The sequence below is a fragment of the Numida meleagris genome, chromosome 2, assembly GCF_002078875.1.
Source record: "Numida meleagris isolate 19003 breed g44 Domestic line chromosome 2, NumMel1.0, whole genome shotgun sequence".
Classification (NCBI taxonomy): Eukaryota; Metazoa; Chordata; class Aves; order Galliformes; family Numididae; genus Numida; species Numida meleagris.
This window is the reverse complement of record NC_034410.1, coordinates 17,031,021-17,048,578: the sequence shown is the minus strand read 5'-3', so window position 1 is coordinate 17,048,578 and position 17,558 is coordinate 17,031,021. Positions and strand designations below refer to the sequence as shown.

At 42.2% G+C, this 17,558-nt stretch overlaps 1 protein-coding gene and 1 long non-coding RNA gene across 2 annotated transcripts in view; one reads left to right on the top strand and one right to left on the bottom strand.

The window, feature by feature from the left end:
- The window catches only part of PIP4K2A (phosphatidylinositol-5-phosphate 4-kinase type 2 alpha), a 103,417-nt gene extending 102,582 nt beyond the window's left edge, over positions 1–835 (bottom strand). The window contains exon 1 of the mRNA XM_021385907.1: positions 715–835. The gene's annotated coding sequence lies outside the window, so the exon portion shown is untranslated. The remainder of the gene's footprint in view (positions 1–714) is intronic.
- Positions 8,539–17,052, top strand: LOC110393870. Its single transcript, XR_002435239.1, has 4 exons — positions 8,539–9,290; positions 9,886–9,993; positions 12,937–13,114; positions 16,930–17,052. It is a non-coding gene; the product is annotated as an uncharacterized LOC110393870 (long non-coding RNA).

Genomic DNA, 17,558 nt, shown 5'->3' with positions numbered 1-17,558 from the left:
CGGCGGCGCCCCGCCCCGCCCCTCCGAGCCGGCGCGGGAACGGGCGCCGAGTTTCGGTTCTCCGCGCCCATTGCGCACGCGCCGGGGGCTCGCGTCTGCGCCGTGCCTTCGGGGCTAGGATGGGGGGGGGGGAAACGGCGGCGCGCCGCCTCAGCTGGCGCTTACTGGAGTGTCCTCGCTGGAAATGGATCCCAGTGCGTCCCCACCGCGTTAACCTCTCACATCTCCCTCATGAAGGGACATCTCAGGAAACGAGCTGAGACAGGACGCTGCACACCGTTTCGTGACATAACTCCAGCCTGCAAACAGAGCTGTCCTAGCTAACATAAAGCAAATTCTCCCTGAAAATACCACTCTCCTGCAGATTCTGTGCAGCGGTTTAACTGTTTAACGCATCACCACTGAGAAGGATTTTTTCCTACTATCCAACCTGAGCCTCCCCAGCACAGCTTGAGGCCATTCCCTCTCATCCTATCGCTGCTACCTGGGAGAAGAGGCTGACCCCCACCTCACCACAGCCTCCTTTCGGGAAGTTGTAGAGAGCTGTAAGGTCTTCCCAAGCCTTCTCTTCTCCCGACTAAACAATCCCAGTTCCCTCAGCCACTCACCATTAAACTTGTGCTCTAGACCCTCCACCAGCCCAGTTACCCTTCCTTGGGCACACACAGCATTTACAGTAGATCCCTCACTGACTTCTTAACTACCCAGGTGTACCTGCCTGCTGTAGGCCTGGCTGTATGCACAGGCTGATCCTGAAGCAAGGTGACCTTCAGGGAGCAGCAGCAGGGCTGCTCTATGAGGACAGACAAAGGTGAGCTGAGGGCTGTCCCAGTCCAGGCAGAGCCCTCACTGGTGGAACCTGATGCCACAAAGGCTGGGTGCAGGGGCTAGCACACATCCATCAGCAGTCCCACAGAGACTGAGGCAATGAAGCAGATCCATCCAGAAAGGCACAGCATAGGCGCAAGGTCCATCTGGGAAGCAAGCTACCTTTGGAGAAGGGCCAAGGCGACCCAAGAGACAAATCTACAAACAAACACATCTACAGCACAGCTCAAGCAAAGAGCAAGGCTGATTCTATCTCTGAACTTAAATAGAAGTCCTAGGCAGAGGCTGGAGCTGGTCCTCCCAGGTGAGGCTGCTCATTAGTGTCTGCAGGTGCACTCAGGGCCCCCAGCACAGCCCTACATAGGCACTCATGGATTGACAACCTTGTTGCACAAAGCTCAGTGGTTAAGAGTCTCACCCCCTCTGTTCTTCTTTTGCCATTGTGATTGCAGTAGCAAAGTCATCCAAACCAGTAGTGCTTAATCTCTCTCCTGCACAGAAGCACTTAATTGCACTCGATATAGTCTTTTTTTCTTCATCTTAACTGAGAACAGGAGAGAACAGATAAGCTATATTTCATTTTTGGTTATCCTTATTTTTAGAGTATATTTAGAGTATTTATTTAGGAGTTACAGAGGGATTCTAATTGGCAACTTTTGTTCTTGAAAAAAGAATCTTACAACGAAAATTCCTGACTGTTCCTGCAGTCAATGGGAGCAGCTGAACAGTCAGCACCTCGGACTAAAAGCAGGTCACTTAGATGCCTAAATATAGATTTGAAGTCAGGTTTTTAGAAGAGATCAGTACCCATTTATTCCTTACGTTATGCTTAGAACATGACATCTGATCATTGTGCAATGCTGCATGCATCAATGTGACATCTGTCACATATTTGTTTTTCATCTTCTTTCCAGAATAAATCCATACAGTGAAGCATTTCGTTTTTTAAGTGTCTAACGTGTAACAAATATTTTGGTAGTTTTATTATAGGGGAGGGGAGGCTGGGGAAGGAAGTTGTCCTTTTCTTTCTTCCAGGAGACTTTGCTGTCTTCTTGGCCTAGATTCTGAAGGGCTCTTTCCTGCAAATGTGAATCCTTTCCAAGGAAGACTGTGTTGTATCAGAGGAACAAAAGACATCAACCATAACATTTACATCAGAATCAGAATAAATTCTGGATGAACCTACATGAGGTCTGAGGCACAGATTTGTCTGCTCCAAATTTTGGCACAAAACCAGGATGGCTACTTGCACCTGTCTGTCTTATCAGGACCACTGTGGACACATGTCATCTACCCATGCCAACAGCATACCTGCAGCTGGACATGGGTGTCACACCTGCAGCCTGCACTTCTCTTTGGCACTCTCTTTCTGGCTGTGCTTCAGCTAGAGCTCCACCCTCTCTCTTTCCTCCTACTGCAATCCTAACCCCACCCCTTAAAATAAACTTAACCAGGGCCTGAACCTGGGACCAGACTACCAGTCTAGGCCTGTGGTAGAAGTTTCCCCTGCAAAGTTGTTACATCCTAGACTTCTCTTTCAACACCTTTTGAGCTGGAACTTTGGGCTCTCCCTTTCCCCCACCCCAACAGTAATCCTGAGGGTAAGCCTCGTCTTACTAAACCTCCACCTAGGGTCCCCAGCCAGCGCTTGCATCAAAACCTTGTCAAAGCCACATTCTTTTCAAAGTCCACCTTTTCCTTTAGCACACTCCCTGCACCCAGCTGCAGCTCTAGGCTGCCCCTGCCTGAATACTAGGCTTAACACAGATCCTTAGACCAGGACTCCCAGCCAGCGCCCACGGTAACATGTTCCGTTTGCCATGTTTTCTCTACACTGTGCCCTCTCTCTTCAAATTTCCTTTCTAGCTCCAGTCCAGCTGCAACTCCAGGCTCCCTCTGTCAGCCCTAACATTAACCCTCACACAAACCCTCACACAGCCTTGGTCATGCACCCCTGCCAGTGCCTGCACCAGGAAGTTCTTGCGGCCAAGTTCTCCTTGCAGCCTACACTTCCCTGAGACAGCCACTTTCTAGCCCCAAGCCAGCTGCAGCTCTTGGCTTTCTCCTTCTGTTAACCACAACCTGAGACCTCACCCTACCCCTGACGGTATGCCAAGCCTTTGACTGAGCCCCTCAGCCTGTGCAAACGCCTCTGTGTTCCTGCAGCCCATTTATCTTTGTGTCTCAGCCTTTCCTCCTGCAAAACCTTTCAAGCTCCCCTCCAGCTGGAGCTCTGGGCTCCCTCTTTTTCCATCGCTGACCCTAACACTCACATCAGCTCCATGCTAAGACCAGGACTGCCAAGCAGAATAGTTTTATTTCAGTCCATTGACATAGCTGGTGGGTTTTTTTTATAATTTGACACTGTCAGTATATGTTGCTGATCAGAGTTCATGGTGCATATACAATAGTGGAAGATGAAAGATCTTCTGGAATAGTACTGAAAAACTTCAAAGCTAAAACCAAACCTAGTGCATGCTGCCTGTAATGCCTATGGAGAAGTCTCTCTTGGTCATTGCAGCTCCACAACTGCGTTCACGTTCCATTGTAAGTCAGGATCTGTAGGTTCCAATCTGGTAAGAACAGTTTCTGAGAACAGGAGATTCATTCTCTGAGTTACTGCACATGTCAAGTCCTGAGCAGTACTTCCCACTTGACTTTAGAGAAATCCACCCCCCACAGATTTACAGTGTTTGAGACTCCTTCACTGTGTCCAGAACTTTTTGATGGCTGAATATAAAGCTTTTGAACTGCATAAGGACAGAATAGGAAGGCATGGCCAGGGTCAATTCACAGTGTTTGTGTTAAATGTATGCTGTCACCAGTGGACTAAGCTGAATGTGCTCAGCTTCTGGTGAAACAGTTTACTATTGCCAGCAGCACTGAACAGCTTTTAGAAGCATCAGTGGAGATGAAGCTATTTTGTTTTGTCATGTCTGTATGAACTGTTTTCTGCCATTGGTAAAATTCCTTCTTCTTCCTACATCTGCTACAAGATGCTCAGCCGGAGCTGGTGGACAAGGGAGAGCAAAGGAGAAAATGAGGTAGCAGGCCTGTGCTAATGAAGGGTTATCTTTATCTGACTTCATCAACAGAATAAATTGAAACATGGGTGCTAGCCCTCACATTAGCATTTAAGAAAAGCCTGGGATGAGCAAGCTCGCTATTAAAGACTATTTACTCTTTCTGGTACTTGCAGCAAAGTTTTGTTTAGCCTTATTGTCTAAACATAACTCTTTCTAATTTGACATTTTATTCCAGCATGTATAGGAATGACTTGGGTTTTGTTTCACTGGTCATTAAGAGCAATTCTGCTGGTGAGTTAGGATCTCTGCTTTTAAGGAAAGGGATATCGCAGTTAGTAATTGAAGCTTTGCCTAGCTACTGGAAGGTAATATTCCCCTTTACAATTATTTTCTGCAGCTGCAGAAAACAGAAGGCCCACAGAGTTTCCCTGGGCCAACTGCCACAGAAACTAATTTCAGCTAAGGCAGACCCATAAATTGTTCCATTACTCTATAAATTGGTCTGAGCACATGTCACTTCAAGCCAAGCTGGGCTACTTTAAATCTAGCCCCTAGTTCTCAAATACTGCTGCTTTTTTTTAAAGAACACATCTTAAAGACATGATGAAAATAATAAGAGCAGTCCACATATTTTGAAGACAAAACATTTTTTTTTTCTTTTTAAAACAGAAAAGGAGAAATAGAAGAGCAGTAACTATCAACTACTTAACATGCAGACTGCTTAACTGCTCTGATTTTAGAAGAACACATACAATCTATATGTGGAAACGATTACTGGCTATATATGTTTACAGGCAGAAAGCGTTGCCTGCCAGCCTTTAGATGTGCCATCAAGAGTTAGAGGATTCACAGAATTTCACATCGTTGCAGAGGATTTCAAACAATCTCTGGAACACAACTTAAAATGCAGAATTAATTTACAGAGATCAGTGCAATGATTCCTTAAGTAGAAATGATTCTGACATTTCATTTTAAACATTACCAGTTTTCTTTTGTTTCTCAACAGGAAACATAACACATAACCAGAGGCCTACGAAGAGGCCATCAGCCCCAATTAGGGATCAGGCATCTGTCCTAAGTGATGCTTTGGGGCTTTTTTAGGGGATGGGGAGGGGGAGCAGGACGGACTGAAAAAGTAGACAACCCACTCCAGTGTAGTCTTAGGGAATTATTACAGCCAGAGATAACTTCTTTAGTCACCACCCTAAATGCAATGGAGGCCAGGACAGCTTCCTCTCACCTTGTTTGACTCTCTATAAACAAGCCAACTAAAAGCCTTACTGTGATCAGCATCTAGCAGTAGCCATCCCCATTCTGGTTCAAACAAAGTAAATTCCCCCTAGTGAGAGAAACACTAAAACTCAGCGATCCCACTCCCTCTGGGGCCCTCTGCTTCCCTTTTATGACTTCCCCACTTAGGCAGCACAGCCATCAGTTCCACCTCCCAGCAGTTTAACAAGCCACAACTGCCAGGTTTTGCAGCTTATATAGTCTTTAAGAGCTAACCTCTTCCTTCTTATTTCGCAAAAGCTTTTAACCCTTTCTAGGTTCATAGTGACTACTTGAGTTGTTTATGTGGAGCTTCTTGAAGAACCTGGGATTTTCTGAAGTCTCTCAGTTGATCAGATTTTCTGTTTTATCAGGTGTAGTCAGCTGTGGAGTTGTAGAACTGCTCCTGGGTCCTGTTGCTCCAGCTTGGGGATAGAGAATCTGGACTAGCAATAAGATAAAAATTGATAGATTCCACTACTGAAATTGTGGTATCTCATGAACAGGGTCGAAAATGTGTAAGTTCAATTAAGACATTCAGTATATACATCTTCTTGTTTGTTCTTCAGCCTGAATAGTATTTTGATCAGCATTAAGTATAATGTTTTGATAAATCCATTAATCATATTTGTGTCTGTCTAAAAGCTGATCTTTTCCAAAATACTTTTTTCTCTTATTGGAAAGATTTAGTGCTTCCTGTATCTAGTTTTTAATAACCTTTAAACATAAAGACACATTTTAAAAAATATTTAAGAAATAAAATATTGTATTTACTTTCTTTTATTGCACATATTTTATCAGATGCTGCTTGGTGCAGAGTTCATCTTATTTGGTAACACGATAAAGTTCCATTTTCCTATAGCTGTATTTTTAATATCTGTAGAATTTCAGAGACATTTTCCTTCCTGCTACAGCACTTCAGCAGCATTATCAATTTCTAGCTGAGAAACACAGCTTCCTTAGTATATGCCATTTCAGAGTTTCTTGCTTGCTGTGGTTACTCACAGGAACTACTGTAGCTGATGAACTGTTAAAGAACTGCGGTGGTTCCCACATGTTCTAATTTAGACAGTTGCCGCTATTACTAAGGGTTTTGTTTTAAGAGAAGGGTATCTTTATGCTCTCTATCAGTGTTGCTAAATAGCTTTCTGAAGACATTGAAAAGTACTGCTAATGCCAATAGTAAGACATAGTCCTAGAGAAGGATTGTGGAAGTGTGGTAAATAAAGTACAGTGTTTTCAAAGCTTAAATTACAAAAACATCCTTTAATACTGGATGCCTCTGTTTTGGATGGAAAGCACCAGGTATGAAGACCCTGACTGATGACAAATCCAAGTGAATCCTGAAGCTGTAGTGGCACAGTACTTGTGAAAACCAGGTCTCCCGTGTATGGCTTCTAAATAAAGCAATCACCACATATCAGCTTGCTCCATATCTTTTCCATTCGTATTTTGAAATCTCCAAGGAAGAAAATTTTGCAACTTTACCAGCATTTGGCCATCCCTACATTTTTTCTGTATGTCTGATAGGAATTCTCCATGCTCCACCTTGTTTGTGGCTGCTTGTCCCATCACTGGAACAAATTCCTGTGAACAGCAGCCCTGTCCTCCTAGCACAGCAGCTGCTCCCTCCAATGGCATCTACAAACTTGCTGAGAGTGCACTCCATCCTGTCATTCAGGTCACGAATAAAGATATTACACAGTTTTATCTTCACTATGAATCCTTGAGGGATGCCACTTGTACTACCGGTCACCAGTTCTGCTTCACATTGTTGATTACCACCCTTTGAGCCCAGTGGTTCAGCGGTTCAGCTGATTTTCGACCCATGTTATCAGCCACTTACACAATCCATACCTCCCTAATTTGGTGCTAAGGAGATAATGGGAGACTGTATCAAAGAATACAGTCTTACTAGAATCAAAGCATACAGTGCTCCTCCCTCCACCACAGAACAAGTCATCTCATCACAGAAGGCAATCAGGTTGCTCAGGCATAATTTGCCCTTGATCATTCTGTGCTTGCTGTTCCCAATCACCTTCTTATTTCTCCCATGTTTAGAAATGGCTTGTAGGAGAATTCCGCCCATAACTCTTGCAGGAAGTGCAGCTGAGCTCCTTGACCTTATTTCCCCAGATTCTTCTTTTCGCCTTCTTCAGGATGGATGTGAGTTTGCATTCTTTCTTCCTTATGGCTTAATCGTAATATGTTTTTATTTTGATCAATAGAAAATTGGCAATGGGACCTTAATAAGCTATTGGAGGGATAGAGTCTATCACATTCCTCCTTTTAAGCAAATTTTATATTTACAGTGTAAAAAAATGCAATATTTAGGGTTCAGTAAAATATGATATGCTTGTGCTAAATAAATTTTTACCCTATGTAAAACCTATCTTGCCTCAAGTTCTTTCAATTTACATATCAAATACACATTTTCCAAGAAATATTCTGTAAGAAAATGGAAATTAGAAAAGTCACTTCCTTAAAGCTGGTTTTTTTTACTAAATCTCTTCCCTGCTGCTCAGAAGAGCAGAAGTGAGAATGCTTTAGGAGTTGGTTAGACGCAAGACTGCAACAAATCTCCAAGAAACTGCATAAAATGCAGTAGACAAGAATAAAGGTTTCTCAGCGTGTGGCACTGTGCTGTACACCCATGACCGTACCACCCCTGTGGGTTCAGGAGCTGCAGGCCACAGCAGCACCGCCATTTCGTGTGAGGTGGGGGTTGGGCTAGGTTCCGTTTAGGGAAGCTCTTCCCTCTTGCATGGGTTTGTTTGAAAATACATGTGTATGAGGCCTGATCTACACAGGTCTTTACTGTAAGTGAGTAAGCAGTGTAATTTTAACATTAATAGTTACACAAGTGCAGAGGTGACTGCAGTTGTTTATGCTAAACAGCTGTACTAGTGGGGGTAGGTTGTTTCCTGCTCTTAGCAGAAACTGTGCCATGAGAGCACCTTTGCACACATACGACTTCCTCCAGCTGTAAGAGATTGTAGTGCATTGCCTGTTCTGGTGTTAAAAAGTAGGTTAAACAAAGCAGCCCTATCTATTCCAGGCCTGAAGATGAGCCTCTGCCCCAGCCTTTCTCTCTGGTGCGTGTAGCAGCGGGGGTGGCATTTCCTGGTGGTCTCGGAGTGGTAAGGTGCTGCTACCTCTGCACGTGCGGTTTGCTGTTGTAACAGAGTCCTGGCATGAGGGGAGCATGTGAAGTAGGCTTGGTGATTAATTAATGGGAAGGAAAAAAAGATGGAAATGACAGACAAAAAGCTGATATTTATGCCCAAAGCTCTCTCTAAAGTATACAGTTATGTATGTATGAGCTGTGCAGGATGAGAGCGGCAGAAAATTGAAACAGAAGACATACTACAAACCCACAGCTTTCTTCTGCTATCACTGTTTCTGCATTTGCAAATGAGGTCACTACCGCGTTTCCTCTCAAGGTAGGCAGAAAGGGCAGCTTAGAAGCTCGCAGCAAACTGCAGAGTAAGTGCAGCGCAGTAAGAGTTTTCCTATTTAGATAAATGTCAATTCTGTGATGTTAGGCACTGCACGGTCCTTGCAGAAATGCAGTTTCCACCCTACGTGGAAGAGTACAACGAGGAAGCCAAGAGGTTTTGCTTAGCTTTGAGGCAAAGATGTATAAAGACTGTTTACGAATGAAATATTCATGTGTTCCAGGGTGTTTTTCAGTTTCTTGAACATCCGGCTTGAGCTTGATCTTTAGAAATGTCTTCAACTACCACCGCATGGCAAGCCAGGCCTTCAAGACCTCAAAGCTATGTTGAATATAAAGTCAAAGTATTGGTGACACTGAACCAATGCCAAAATGACTGATACAGACCCCCCTTTTCTGTCTAGAATCAGTGTTTACTTACAGAAAAGTGTCAACAAAAAAAGATAAAACCCAGCCATGCTGACAGGTTTGCTGTGGGGAAGGAGGCTATCTCCATGCTGCTCCCAGTGTGCTCACCACACAGTTTCAGTTTGGGCTCCTGCAGGAAGCAGGGGGGAGGAAAGAGAAACAGTGGCTCCCCTGTATCCAAAGCAGAGAAAACTCAGTAGACGTAACCAAGTAACCTTGTATTTGTGTGTCCGTTTCCCATTATTCTGGCAGCTGAATATTGCAAAGGAGAGGTTTTAGCTCTTCTCATACATGGCAAACAGGTAAGTTCTTCCCACTAACTGGCAGGCAGAACCTATTTTTCAGGGTTGCTATCTGACTACCAAGCAATAGTGTGAAGACACCATTTAAAAATATACAAGAAAATATTGTTCCTTGTCACTTATTGATTGTGACAATATGCAGACACACACACACACATGCACCAGCCAGAAAGAAGGAGGACGGGCACAGAAAAGAGCTGACAAAAAGGGAAATGGAGGAGAGTGTAAGAAACAAGGAAATAATAGAATGAAAAGAGAGGGAGGAAGCAGTGGGGGTTTGCTTTCGTCTTCTGCACAGTCTTTGTGACAAGAAAATTACTCAGAGGTTCAGGCATTAGATGGATGTTTAAAAAGGAATAGCAGAGAAAGCTTGAATGAGACTGATCTTTTGAAACAAACAGTGCCTTATAAATGAAATCAAATAGCTTTTACTGGGACAGTAGGTCTCAGGAAGACTGCCATCAAAGTGACCTGCTCTGTCAGATACTGTCATGTTTCTCCTTTCACTCAGAGCAAAGAAACAATTTGTATGACTTATCACTTCATTATTTTATTCATTTGCTTCTTCATCCATTGCTGGGATATTTTCTGTCAGTTACCAGGTTTCTCTTGGCTCTGTCTTCAGTCATGTTCACTGGCAGAAAGCACTATTAGCTTGGAACAAATCTCTCAAGGAGAAAGATGTATTTTTCTAGGCATTCCGGTAAGTCTGAAATATTGTGCTTCTAACAGTCCCTAGGGAAAAGTAGGAAAAAAGCCAAATCTAAGCAACTTTGGAAGGAGGAACTATTTAAAAATGCATGTAATCTTCTGTGTATTAATCTGTTTTTTTAGGATGAAAATATTTGAATGTCAGCATAGAATATAGTGAAATCCACACTGTAGTCAGCAATAACAAACTGGGAAAGGAAATGCAATCCTCCCTCTTCTGTTCATGGAAAGCTACACTGATCATTTCTTCATTACATTTTGGAGTACCACAGGCATTGTCCCCAAGGCACCATTCCCTGGCAGTACCTGCTGTCTATAGGCTATCCAAGCTGGTACACAACAAAATGACCTTCCTTTAAATTCTTAGCATTCTTCCAACTAGCATACCACTTGTTAATTGATAATAGTAGTGATACTTCAATAATAGTAATTACTAATATAGTAATATAAAAATTCAAAATATCTTTTAAAAATTACTAAAGCAATTAGCAATTTATGGGAGAAAGTAAGTAAATTTTCTGTTCTGCAGCTTAACTTATTCTTACATGTAGTTGTTTTTAGAATTATACCTTAACAATTTAGGCAACAGTCTAACAAAGTGGATAGATAAATTAAATATAAGATGAATATAGAATGTAGGTGAAAATTTGCAACCGTGTACTATGTCCTAACATATGAAGATAAGTGGATTAGTGTTGATGGCTGAACCAATTAAAAGCTCCATTTTCTAAAATCTCTGCCAATGACCCAGAATGTTTCAGAACTGATTTTTTATAGATGCACAGTGACTACATTTGGGATTTTTAAATCCCACCCTAAAAATTGTCCATAAATTTGTGGTCATTCTTTCCATGCTTTCCAGATGAAATTTGTCAAGTTTGCATGATCAATCTAGAAGTCAGTCTTGAATTTGAGAGTTTTTCATAGAATCATAGAATCCCTAGAATTGGAAGGGACCTCTGAAGGCCATCTAGTCCAACTCCCCTGCAATGAACAGGGACACCACAGATAGATCATGTTGCCCAGGGCCTTATTTAGTTGCGCCTTGGAAGTCTCCAGGGACCGGGCATCAGCCACATCTCTGGGCAACCTGTTCCAGTGCCTCACCACCCTCACTGTAGAAGACTTTTTCCTTATATCTAACCTAAATGTGCCCTCTTTAAGCTTGAAACCATTTTGCTTTGTTCTGTCACCACAGACCCTGCTAAAGAGTGTGTCCCCTTCTTTCCTATACTTCCCCTTTAGATACAGATAGGCTGCTATCAGGTCTCCCTGGAGCCTTCTCTTCTCCAGGCTGCACAGCCCCAGCTCTCAGCCTGTCCTCGTAGGGAGGTGTTCCATCCCTTGGATCATTTTTGTGGCCCTTCTCTGGCCACACTCCAGCAGGTCTATGTCTCTCTTGTACTGAGGACTCCAAATCTGGATGCAGTACTCCAGGTGAGGTCTCTCCAATGCAGAGTAGAGGAGCAGGATCACCTCCCTAGCCCTGCTGGCCACGCTTCTTTTGATGCAGCCCAAGATACAGTTGGCTTTCTGGGCTGTGAGGGCAAATTGCTGACTCATGTCCAGCTTGCCATCCACCACCAGTACCCCCAGATCTTTTCTGCCAGGGCTGTGCTCAATCCTTTCATCCCGTAGCTTGTATTGGTAATGAGGGTTGCCTTGACCCAGGTGCAAGACCTTGCTTTTGCATTTGTTGAACCTCATGAGGTTCCCCTGGCCCCACTGCTCAAGCCTGTCTAGGTCCCTCTGGATGGCATCCTGTCCCTCTGGTGTGTCGGCCACACCCCACAGCTTCTTTATTTATTCTTATTTTTCACCTATCCTCTCTGGCGCTAAAAGTTCAGCAGCATAAATTATAGCCTCATTAATTTTGCTTGGTCAACTGACAGGGTTGGACCTTAGCAAGAGTCCCTGTGCCAAAAGTATGCACAAAGCAGGGAACTGAGAAGTAGGAAAGCAGAACTTAGAATATTTTTATCACCAGATTAGAAGTGCTCTCAAAAAAACATTCAGATAAAAGCTGATATCAAGCTCCTTGATAGGAAGAAATTTCCAACAGCCTGGCCTTTTCCAAAGCAGATATTTTGCCTCTGTGGCCATGTTATGCTAAGAGAAATCTGAAGTTTTAGCTAAGAGGACACATACTTCCTTCCCTGGGCAGAACCTTCTATTCTGGGAGAAGTTTTATGGGGTACCTGAAAGGAAGTTCCCAGTATTATTCAACATTTGTATATCATATGAGCTTTTTAAAGTACGGAACAAATCACAGTTGACTTGTTAATTAACTGAATTTCAGCAGATGGGAAAAGCTGACATCGAGAGGTTAGAATAAATTGGCCGTACAAGTTAATGGCAGTCAGGAACATGAATCAGTATCTCCTGGCAAACAGGGCACAAATCTTTGCCAACTGTGCCACTGTGACAATATGGGCTTATCTGCTATCATGTGCATCCTCTGCCCATGTGTGTCCCCTGCCAGAGGCGCTGTGTAAGGCCACATGCCAGGACATCCCTCAGCCTGGAATGTGGCATGGCCCAGCCACAGCCGCTGTCCTGCCCCAGCCCTCTTCCCTCAGTGAAGTGTTCTGTACATTTTTCATGTACAGAAAATCTTTAACAGTTGACTCTTCACAGCTTACGTTCAAGCTTCTTTCTTCACATCATTATCAAAAGCCTTGCAGACGTGATCCACAGCAATTAGGTTTACTAATGCACTTTAATCCTCAACCATTTTAGACGCTTTCTAAAAAGTCATCCAATTTATGAGATTATACATGATTGAAATTATTTATTTTTTTGAGGACTTTGAATTTCAGCCAAGACGTTTCAGGTATGAGGGACAATTGTTCAATGCAAACTTCTTAAGTAGTTTATAATCTATGACTTGGTCTGCCATCCTTTCGTTAAAAACTGTCAAATCTTTCTCTTTCAGCCCAGAATGAGACAATTCATTTTGCATGTCACTGTGAATGACACACAACCTTTAAAAAAGGTTTAAAAAGCCCTCTCTGATGCACTCCCCTACTCTGTAGAAGAGGCTCTCTTCATCGCTGCCTGTGAATGCCAACAAACAGCCATCCTACCTGCCAGGAGGGCCATTGTTTTGACAGGTCAGTCCCTTGGGCTCAGACAGCAGCAGGGCATAAATGCATTTACAGGGACAACTACTGGTGGTAGAGGACTTCATTTTGGGTTCCTGAGCATCCATGTCTGGATTAAAATCCTGGTTCTTGGAAACAGTTATAACAGCTGCAAGCGTCTTTTCCATCTCCTAGCTTCTCCAAGTCCCAAATCTGCACTCTTTCTGCAAGTATTCAAAGCATTTCTCTTAAAACCACTTGGCCCATCCTCATTCTTGTCAAGGAAGCAACTTGCCGTGTATCTGTTGCTTCACATGAGTTTACTTTACCACTAGGAATCTTAAAATGAAAATAACTATTTATTATTTGTTTATAATTACAAAAAAAAAAGCACCAATCCTTTGCCTCAACTTTGCCTTAACACAGATGGTGTAGTTTCATCACATCATGACTCTTCACCCTTCAGCCCTACCTGTTTCCTGTTCCCTTCCGTGTGCTGTTACTGGTGCGTGTCTCAACCCAGAGTGATCCAGTTCAGAAAAATGGCAATTTTTCTGCTTGTTTAAGTCCACAGACTGATATGCTGTGCCCAGACGAGTGCCAGCACCAGCATAAGAGAAGCAGGCCTGACTCAGCACAGGATTAAGTTTAACCTGTCTGGGAATCACGTCCTTAGGCATGCTCTGAAGTACCTTTTGGCTGCAGTATTCAGGAGATAACTCAGCAGCGTTTGCCTCTTAATTACTGTCTTTAGGTGGGTTTCCCTTGCAGGATAGCTAAATCTCATGTAGAGGTTTTCTGGCTGCCCTGAACGTACAGAGAGGGCCAAACTGTGAAACTTTGCTCTCCAAATATTGCTATTAAATTCAAAACACCTAAGTAAGATACTACTCAATATTAATAAATGAGTGAGAAGGTAGTCCCTGGCTCTTTGAACAGAGGAACTTGCTATGGTGCTGGCTACAAAGATGTCAAAAGATACTCAGAAAACCTGAGAACTGTACTGCTGCAGACCTAAGCAGAATCCCTTTAACCACATCAAAACAAAGCAGCTTTTCCATGTCTTCATTCAAATGGTACAGAGAAAGACAAATATTCCCTTCCCGCCTTCACCTATTAATATTAAATGTTCTACCTCTTCTGAAGGTTTTGAAAAAAACAAACCAACAACAGTGAATGATTGGGTTTTAACTGCCATACCACAGTGTATGTATTGCTACTGACCTGGCAGCTTACAGAGTAGATACTCAGACAAGCAATGGCACTGAGGAGTTACTCATAGGCCAACTGCGTTTTTTGCTTCATTTTATCCTGTGCACCAGTCTCAAGCACTTAAGTCATACTTCATCCTTTCGCTCTGTTCAAGGCTGACCCTGTTTTTTAAATGGAAAATATATTTAGAGAGTCATAATCATAATGCTCCCTCTGGTTCCATTAGCTTCAGAAGAACCGCATTTTATACATTATGTGTGACCAAATTAAAAGGCCCAAGTTTTTTGTGCGCAGTTCCTGACTTGCAGAGGCTGGGTATAATTACTTCTTCTAGAGCATTGCTATTATACTGTAATTTGCACAATGGTCCAAAAGCCTTCCTATGTGCCAGCAGAGTCAAGAACTCCACCATTTTACAGTCAAGTGCAGGGCTACTGCTTTGCTCATTTCAGCACAGGTGGACAATTAGGGAATTAGAGCAGAATTAACCCCCTCGCCCCCAAATTAGGGATTGTACTAAAATATAAAAAGAAACGCTGTGTTTGGAATATATATATTGATCTCATTTCATCAAAAGCAAGGAACATATATTAAGCTGTGTATGCAACAAGTATTTTTAAGTGTGCAGCTTGAAATGCTGAGGAAGTTCTACATAAGATCTTCAAACTGAAATACATAAAACCATTTCCTCTGCAACCTTAAAGGCAAAGCCATTCTTCCCATTCTGCACTAAAATGACGTACCATTGAGGTGCAGCCATCTCAGTGAACAGAAATAATTGTTATTACAACCAAAATACCCTCATATAAAGCATCTTAGTAATGTCATGATTGCAGATATCAGCTTGACCTTCAGCTTGACTGAACAGAGAAACTTACAAGGTGCTTTCAGTGACATTTCTGCAATTTGACCAACTAATGAACTTGAATAATCAAATGATAATAGCTGAGATCAAACCCAAACATTTGCAGGACATCTCCAGCTTACATTTATGTTACAGATTGCTATGAAAGTTTGAAGACTGAGTTTTTTGGGCCTGTTTAAATATTACTGAAAAATGAATATCACAAAAGCAAAAATTACAAAAGAAAACTCACATCAAATCATTGCAGAATTGGTATACACGGGCTCACCATTCATTTCTTACAAAATGGAGGTATCTTGTTCTTCACCCCACCAGCATTTCCGAATAGTTAATTAGAACATTCTCTCATTCCTCTGCTCCCACATTAAGTAGCACTTTCTCAAGACTGGATGAATTCAATGAATTGCCATTTTAAGAGATTGGTTGAAATGGAAAAGATTTTGACAGATACATATTATGAAATATTAATGAAGAAAAATAATGAAGAAAATTTACCTTTTTCTCTTTGGATTCTCAAACCAATTATTTAGGTTCTCATTTCAGTATTTCTTAGTGCACTTTCCCAAGATACTCAGAAATTGATGCCAATTATTCTGCATTTGCACCTTGTGTTGGATATGGAAAGTAAGTGCTCTGTGAAGCATATTTACTTCATATTTTGTACCTTTAAATACATTATTTCATTGGTATTTTCTATTAATGTTATGATTTCAAGTAGAATTTACTCTGCTAGTGTCACTTTCAGGCTGTCCTGACATGCAAAATTAAAGCACATCACTGCAAGGAGTTGCTGTCACTCATTCTTTCTCTTGTTATAGCATTGCTAACATTGGTATTACAAGTTGTTACATCTATACTCTTAAGTACATTTTTTCAGATAATACCTATTTTTTTCCTTTAGAAGTGTTGAAAGCTAAATATATCGCTTACTCTTCTAATCTTTTAAAGAAATGCGGTCGCTTTTGACAATTCAAAGAAACTTGATACCTCTTCAGTACTTGCCTCCAGCTCTCCTCCTTTTTCTTCTTTTTTAATTTGTAAGATTGTAACTCCCTAAAAATTTTGCTTTTGTGCTTAGAAGAAAATTGTTTCTAAAATCTGTACAGTAGCAAGGAATGGGGAGATCTTCATCTCAGAGAAGTCTTTTTTAACTCAAAGGATTTGCCTTTTTCATCTGAACTATTCATCTGGAGTCCGTTCTAAGCACTAAAGATCCAGTCATCACATCCTGTGTCAGGATAGGTGAGTCATCACCTGAAAGCGTCCACTTCCTCTCAGCTGAAAATAAGAGGAGCTCTGGATGACTTTGTCTGACAGAGAGCCAGCTCTTGCTGTGGCCATTCAAGGCTAGGGGAGATGAATCCCACCGAAGGTCCCTATCTGTATATAAGCCGTGGTAAAGCCACGGAAAACCATCAGCTAGAGATATGGGGAAAGATCAGCTTGCTTAAAAAATACATGGGAAAATTTATTTCTGATGAGGAGACCTAGAAACTGTAATGCTATCGGGCATCTGGCGTTTGGTACGGGCAACAGTAAGGAGAAGTCAATGCTGCAACCAAGGAAATTAATTTCCTTACAGGAAGTGTACTGGCTGTCTTTTCAGTTGCTCCTCTTTCGAATGCTTTCACTTTATTACTTTAAAAAGATGCACTTTATTTTTATACTCAATCACTTGTTCAATCCGTGACCTAGCATTTCCCATGCAAATATTCTCAGCCTTCTTTACTTTGCAACCCAGAAATCCATTTGTCTCATTATTTATTAGGTATCAATGGACTTCCCAGAGGGCAGGATCAGCTTCATGCTCAGCCTCACCTCCATCCAAAGTGTCTATTGGTCAACAATGAGAAAGTGACTAGCTGAATATTTGGATCTGTGCAAGATGGACAATTGCAGCCCAAATTGCTGAAGATGTGCAAAGCTAAAATAACTAGAAAAAAATCTTTGATGGAAATTATCAGTTGAAACTGATACTGGTGCTGTTGTCTACCCTGCTTCACAATCATCTACTGACTTACAGGCACAGCACCTGTAGCACAATGAATTAGATATCAGTGTGTTCACACTCATTTGCTGTAAACAAAACCAATAGTGTACCCATGTAGTAGAAACACAGATTACTCTACTTTCTTCTCTTGACACCATGAGATTTGGATGCACACGAAAACTTGATTTTCATCTACCACTCCCTGCAATCTCTCTTTGTTCTGCTCTAGTCACTCAAAGCTCAGGAATGACAGAAGTCCACTTCACTGGGGACCAAGCTCCATCCTTTAGCTTGTGATGTAGGAGGGACACTTGAGTTTTAGATCTGGTCAAAGCAGCCTGGTGTCCTAGCTTTTTTGTCTGATGTTTCATGGATGGGAGGCTACACCTAACTCTGTGTTCCTATGA